At 38.8% G+C, this 7584-nt stretch overlaps 1 pseudogene; it reads right to left on the bottom strand.

Annotated features, from left to right (window-relative positions):
- Window positions 1-1487: 1487 nt before the first annotated feature.
- On the bottom strand, window positions 1488-4209 carry LOC116888100 (annotated as a pseudogene).
- Between the last annotated feature and the right edge of the window lie 3375 nt (window positions 4210-7584).

The raw sequence follows: 7584 nt of genomic DNA, 5'->3' as shown, positions 1-7584 counted from the left end.
TGAGGTCATAGTTGGGGAAATTTTGAAAATACTGATTATAGGAGAGAAAATATTTTTTTCAACTTTAGGAGTAACTTTACCCTAAGAACTTCCTCTTCCATACTTTTTTCATTTTTCATTTTTATTGGTTATTTTATTTACATTTCAAATGGTAACCTCCTTCCCAGTTTCCCCTCTACAAGTCCCCCATTTCCTCCCTCCTCCCGCTGCTTCTATGAGGGTGCTCCCCTACCTGCCCACTCACTCCAGCCTCAGCACCCTAGCATTCCTCTACCCTGGGTCATCAAGCTTTAACAGGACCAAGGGGCTACCCTCTCAGTCATGCCAGATATCCTCTGCTACATATGCAGCTGGAGCCATGGGTCCTCTGGTGATTTAGTCCCCAGGAGCTCTGGGGGTCTGGTTGGTTGATATTGTTGTTTTTCTTATAGGGTTGCTAACCCCTTTAGTTCCTTCAGTCCTTTCTCTAACCCCTCCATTGGGGTCCTTGTGCTCAGTCTGATGGTTAGCTGCAAACATCCTCATCTGTATCAGTAATGCTCTGGCAGAGCCTCTCAGAAGACACCTATATCAGGCTCCTGTCAACATACACTTCTTGGAATCCACAATAGTGTTGGGGTTTGGTTGTTGCATATGGAATGGATCCCCAGGTGGGGCAGTCTCTGGATGACCTTAACATCCTTAGTCTTCAGGGAAATGCAAATCAAAAGAACCCTGAGATTTCACCTTATACCAGTTAGAATGGCTAAGATCAAAAACTCAGGTGAGAGCAGATGCTGGTGAGGGTCTGATTGGTTGATATTTTTGTTCTTCCCATGGGGCTATTTTCTTCCCCCTTCTGAGTAGGACTGTATCATCCACACTTTGGTGTGATCTTCTTTCTTCTTGGATTTCATATGGTCTGTGACTTGTGTCATGGATATTACGAGCTTCCTTTTGGCTAATATCCACTTATTAATGAGTATATACTGTATGTGTTCTTTTGTAACTCTGTTACCTTACTCATGAAGATATTTTTAAGTTCCATCCATTTGCCTGTGAATTTCACAAAGTCATTTTTTAATAGCACTATGCAGTTTATTAACCAAGTACAATAGCATCTGGTGATATTGGGACAGAACTGGGATCGCAAAGTGAACAGACACTCAGCATCTAATGGGTTGGAAGAAGCCACTACTTACTCTTCACAAATGTCTTCCACCATCAATATAATACTAGCCATTAACCCAGCACACTGAGTGTACCCACGTGAAAAAAAACGTAATGAGAAAAATAACTACTTTAGAAAGACCAACACTTTAAAAAGAGCAAAACACTTTAAGTTTCTCCCTTTGATCCCTAAAACATCTCAAGGTCTGGATCTATCTATATGGTCCTCCATCAGCTTCTAGAATATTTGTCAGTAGGGAAACAGTAAATGACACTGGCCAGTACAGTCTTTGGATATTTAAGAAGGGGTCAGGGAGAAAGTCAGTTCTCTGAACAACTTAGTCAGCCTCGGTCTCATCCACAGGGTCTTGGATTCTTTGTTCTTCCGCACCTCTTGAATGTGCTTGTTCTTTTCTCACAAACGTTCCAGCTTGGCAGCCATTTGTTCCTCCCAGTTATCTTTGTTAGCTTCCATTTTGTGTGTCAGTTTCTACTATGTCATTTTGCAGAAGTTGTTATTCTCCTCGGTGGCTTTCTGGAGCACTTCTTTTTTTCATGCTCCTGCTTCTCAGGAAGCTGCTTCAAAACTTCTGCTTCATGTGACTTGTGTCTTTCTTCTGCAGCTTCTAGTTTCTTCTGAATTTCCTCCAGGGAAAGATCCTTCTTCTATGGAGGACAGGAGGAAGGGGGAAATCAGGGACAGATTCTTTTGACCTAGGGCTGAGAATAAGTTCAAAAGCCTGGCCAGAAGCACGATTCTATGCCCTTTCACCTGAATATCAAGAGCTGCTATGTTGAGCAGAAGACAAGAGACTACCTGTACACTCTACACAGTCCACTGGGAACAAAAGCCCTGCTCTGTCGTCTGAGCCGCCTGGCCACACTCTTGAAATCATTGTTTTTGATAGCTGAGTAGTACTCCATTGTGCAGATGTACCACATTTCCTGTATCCATTCCTCTGTTGAAGGGCATCTGGGTCTTTCCAGCTTCTGGCTATTATAAATAAGGCTGCGATGAACATAGTGGAGCATGTGTCTTTTTATATGTTGGGGCATCTTTTGGGTATATGCCCAAGAGAGGTATAGCTGGATCCTCAGGCAGTTCAATGTCCAATTTTCTGAGGAACCTCCAGACTGATTTCCAGAATGGTTGTACCAGTCTGCAACCCCACCAACAATGGAGGAGAGTTCCTCTTTCTCCACATCCTCACCAGCATTTGCTGTCACCTGAGTTTTTTATCTTAGCCGTTCTCACTGGTGTGAGGTGAAATCTCAGGGTTGTTTTGATTTGCATTTCCCTTATGACTAAAGATGTTGAACATTTCTTTAGGTGTTTCTCAGCCATTCGGCATTCCTCAGCTGTGAATTCTTCGTTTAGCTCTGAACCCCATTTTTTTAATAGGGTTATTTGTCTCCCTGCGGTGTAACTTCTTCAGTTCTTTGTATATTTTGGATATAAGCCCTCTATCTGTTGTAGGATTGGTAAAGATCTTTTCCTAGTCTGTTGGTTGCTGTTTTGTCCTAACAACACTCCTTCTGTTCCTCTGTTCAGAACAACCTCCCTACCCAAGGTAGATTTATTCACAGTGCATTCATGTTCCTGCATGTTTGTGTACTGCAGCAAATACATGCTTGGTAAATCTCTTTTTTCTACTCTTTCTTGTATGCCCTCCTGGTACTTGATAAAGGCATTATCACATTCCTTTTAAACACACATGTATCATCATTATAGCAGTAGACAGGCCTGCAAGAGCATATGAACTTTTCTCGTTAAGCCCCTGACTTCTATCTTTTCTTTTGATCCTATAGCTAAGTTATTCTTTTGTTCTGCATTTAACACATGTTCTCCAGCACTGGTATGACTTGTGTCAATTGCTCAACTTTAAAAAAGATACAGATGTGTGCTTTCACTAGAAGCTAATTAAATTAAAATATTCAGGACTGACAAAAGGAATATGTACTTTTTAAAAGCTTTCCACATGGTTATTATGAGCAGTGAATTTAAAAATACATGATTAAAAGAAGGTTTATATTCGTTTATCCGAGATAGTTTTATGGTGCACATTGTGCTTTTAAAATAGTACTATGTCATTTGCCATGATTAATTAAACATAAAGTTATTGCTATTAAACCTTAAACTTTCATAATTGAGAAGGAATATGAGCAAAGTTTATTTTCAGGAAAAATTTGAAGGTAGATGGCTTTCATTAAAGCACCAACATCAGGTGCATGAATCAGAGACTCGCCATTCATACATTCAGGAGTTCCATAAAAACCCTAAACTGAATACACCATCCTTATACATACACTAACCATCTGCTGCAGACCCGTGCTTACTGCTTCAGTCTCTGGGAGTTTATATGAGCTATGCTCAGTTGATTTATAGAACTTGTTCTCCTGATGTCTTCCATTCTCTTTGGCTCCATTCTCTTTGACACTATTTCTGTTTCCTCATACATGGAATTCTCTGAGCTCTGAAGGGAGAGATTTGATGGAAACCTCCATTTAGGTTTCAAGATTTCTTTCTCTCTTTCTGCATAATGCCTGACTGAGGGTCTTTGCATTTTTTCTCATCTGCTGCAGACGGGAGCTTCTCGGATGATGACTTGGCAAGACACTGATCTATGAGTATAGCAGAATGGCATTAGGAGTCATTTCTTCAATACTTTTAATCCTTAATCCCTGTGCTATCTTCCTTTCTGGTTTTGAGTATACAGACAGTGTCAGTTCCTACTCTGAGTGGGCCATATGTCAAAGGAAATTCTGGTTGGTTACTCCCATAAGTCCTAGCATATTTTTTGCTGGCAGGACAGCAGTCGATGAAAGGTTTTGTGGGTAGGTTAGTATCTGTTTCTGTTTTTGTAGCCTGTAGAGTACCTTCCTATAACAAGATACTAGAATGTCGGTGTGAAGGTTCTAGGTAGGCACCAGGTAGGCATCTCCGTGTTCAATGAGTTGTATAGGGGTTGTCTTCAGCAGTTGAACCTTGCTGTCACCTTGTGGAGAGCAATCTATCGTCTTAGCAACAGTTTGAGTTGTTTGGGGGTTTCCATTGGACATCTTTGGACAACAACCCAGTTGGATGCAATCCAGTCTGGATGCTAGAAGCTTTGGTGACAAGAGATGGTCAGTTGGGACTCTTTCTCCTCCATTATTTGGAAACTATTAGGATCACATTCATATATTTTAGGAACTTTACACTGCATTAGGTTTCCACACAACCCCTCAAAAGCTCCTCTTATCTAATTGTCTCTCCCCAAATTACCTCCCTCACCAATTTCCCCTTCCCCTCCCCACCTGAAGCTCCAGTTTGTTTCTACCCGGACCCCAGTCCATCAACAAACTCTATTCTATTTCCCACTGCTAGCCAAACAAATGCCCCGCCCTAGTCCATTCCTTCATACTTAACCTGTCTGGGTCTACAGATTGCAATTTGGTTATCATTTACTTAATAGTTAATATTTACATGTAAGTGGATATTATTACATTTTTATAAATAGTAAACTGTGCTTTCATAATTACATTTCAAAGAGTTTAACTGGACTGGTGTGTGTTATGGCATAGTAGTCTATTATTTGTGCTGACCACAACGAAAGGATTTGCAAACATAACACAATCCTATTTAACTTTACTGTAACCTGAAATTTATTTTTGTAGAGTTTTATTTACTGTGTGAGCCAGGTTGGTCTGGATCTCTTGATCTCAAGTAATTATCCTCCCTTGACTTTTTTAAAAGTTTTTTAATTTGTTTTATTATGTCAAAAATCTATGTCATGCTGGAAAGCATTGAAAATGCAAAAAAACCTATATAATTATTGATCGCTAACATCACAAAAATTCAGAGAGTGAAAAAATTATGTGCAAATGAGCACACTGTTGGCTAGAGTTTTCCTGCTGGGGGCCCTTGTTGCTTTTGGCCATGCACAAAGGAGTCATTTCCTAGGAAAGAAAAGAAAACACAATTTTAGTTGGTCAGGTAGGGTTAGTTAGGAGGAAAAAAATGGCAATAAGAGAAGCTTTAACTTCTTAGATATGATTATGTTATAAATCTGTGAGGGAAAGTTAAATAGGTAAACTAAAATAGATAACCACAGCATTTGGAAGACTGGGGCAGGATTCTTAGAATTCTGAGATTGTCCTGGCCTCTATAGAAAAGATCCTCTATTAAGGAAAAATAACAGCAAAAAGAATTTATCCCTGGTGTTTGAATGCCTTGGTAGATTTTCAAAGCTGAATAAGCCTAAAAGTAAGTAAAACAATGCAAAAATGTATCCCTGTTTGTCTTTAGATGGTTATGATTATTGCTTTGCCCTTACCTCAAGTTCCATTAGCATAACAGAAAAATATGAACAGCATTTATGGTAAAAGATATCATCATGTTAATTTTATGTGATCCTTAGTTAACAACCAGAGGACCTCGGTTTGAGTCTCAGCACATAAATCAATGCTCACAACTACCCTAAATCCATTTCCAGGACAGCCATGCCCTCCTCTGGCCTCCAAGCACAGCAGGCACATACATGATACACAGACATACATGCAATAAAAACACCCATACACATAAAATAAATCACAATTTTAAATACATAAAAAATGGGGTTGGAGAGATGGCTGAAAATTTAAGAATGCATGCTGTTATTACAGAATACCTGAGTTTACTTTCGAGAACCCATGTCACTAGAATTACAACCTCTTATAACTTCAGTTCCAGGGATTTCACACCTTCTGGAACCCATGGATAGCTAAACCAATGTGCACATACCCCCACACAGATGGGTACATACAACACAAAAAGATAAAAGATAAACACTAAGAAATACATACACTTAATAATACTATCATATCATCTGCAAATAGTGATATTTTGACTTCTTCCTCTCCAGTTTGTATCCGTTTGACCTTTTTTATTGTCTGATTGCTCTGGCTAGGACTTCGAGTACTATATTAAATAAGTTCCCTGAGCTCAGTCTGATGGTTGGCTCTGAGCATTCACAACTGTATTGGTCAGTTGCTGACTGAACTTCCCGTGGAGCAGTTATACCAGGTTCTTTTCATTAGCAGCACATGGTAGCCTCAATGGTCTTTATGATACATGCATTGTATAATGTTTGCCACTGGACTGTTCACAGGAGGTTCTCTTCCCATGGTCTGTCAATGATAAAACAGTGTTTTCCTTTCATTTTGCAATATAGGTAAGTCTAGTCGCAGCTTCATTTAGTGGTCGGGAATTATGTAATAAAATAGAGATCATTGACCTTGTATTTCTTAAATATTTATTTTAATGAGTACATGTTAATTATACACATAAATATACATGTAATAAAATGCTATGATAAAATGCATTATTTTTAATGCTAACATACATTTAAAATTAAAATAAATATATTTTTACTTTTATTTTTATAAACTTTATTCCAATTAGAATTTATTACATACATTTAATTTTTTACCAAGTGAACATATCAATGTTTATTGAAATACTGGAAAAAAATCAATTTCCATTGTGAAATTCATAGCAAGAATCTATATGACAATGTGTATTTCACTGCTACAGTAGGAAAAGGTCAACAAGTAACCAACTCCATACTCTGAAGACCCCATGGATTCAAGTCTAAGGCAGCTGCAGACAAGCCACACTCCATAGGCTCAGACATTACAGACTGTCTCTTACAGAGACCAACTACAGGAAATCCGGCTCTGTTGAAGACCTTCCCTCTTAAGTCTGCCTTTATTAGGAAATCCTAGAATCAATAAGGCAGTTGGCTAAGTTACAAACTGGCTACCAACTGACATCCGATAACTGGCCAGCTCTGAAGGGGCCCTGGATGCAGAGTACCATGTACACCCCTGCTCAAACTGCTTCTGTCCTTGGTATGGATGTGACTATTGCCTGTTTCTCTAACCATTCTCAGGGTAAAAGCTACTAGGTGAATGACAAACCAGTATTTGACAACTTTTAGGTTTAATGTTCAATGGGGGAATACTATATATTTAAAATAAGGAAACATGGATTTTTGTTTGTTTGTTTTCAATGTCAAAACCACTCCAAACAGCCATCCTTATAGTCACATTGACACCCAGGATAGAGCTCTCTCATTAATTACCGATGTCTCTTGTCCTTCTCTGTGTACCTTTAAGCAACTTGGATTTTAGTTGAGAGGAAAAGCCATGTCTCTGTTTGGTTTAATGCTTTGGATCTGAGCTTTGATTAATGACTTTTCCCCTCCTTATAATAACAAGGATAACACTGAGAGTCAATCCCAACACAGCTAGTGCGAACCTTCCTGTGGATGGATATTAGAAGTGATTAATAAATGTAATAAATCTGAAGCAATAAATGAATATTTTTGATAAACAATTTACATTGTTTGGAAAAGAAAAACAGGTAAGACTCTTTATTGTTAAGATGTCTTAAAAACAAGAAAAAGCTATAAG

This window comes from Rattus rattus, chromosome X (assembly GCF_011064425.1).
Source record: "Rattus rattus isolate New Zealand chromosome X, Rrattus_CSIRO_v1, whole genome shotgun sequence".
In the NCBI taxonomy this organism is placed as follows: Eukaryota; Metazoa; Chordata; class Mammalia; order Rodentia; family Muridae; genus Rattus; species Rattus rattus.
The sequence above is the reverse complement of the archived record's forward strand: the minus strand, read 5'-3'. Positions and strand labels throughout refer to the sequence as shown.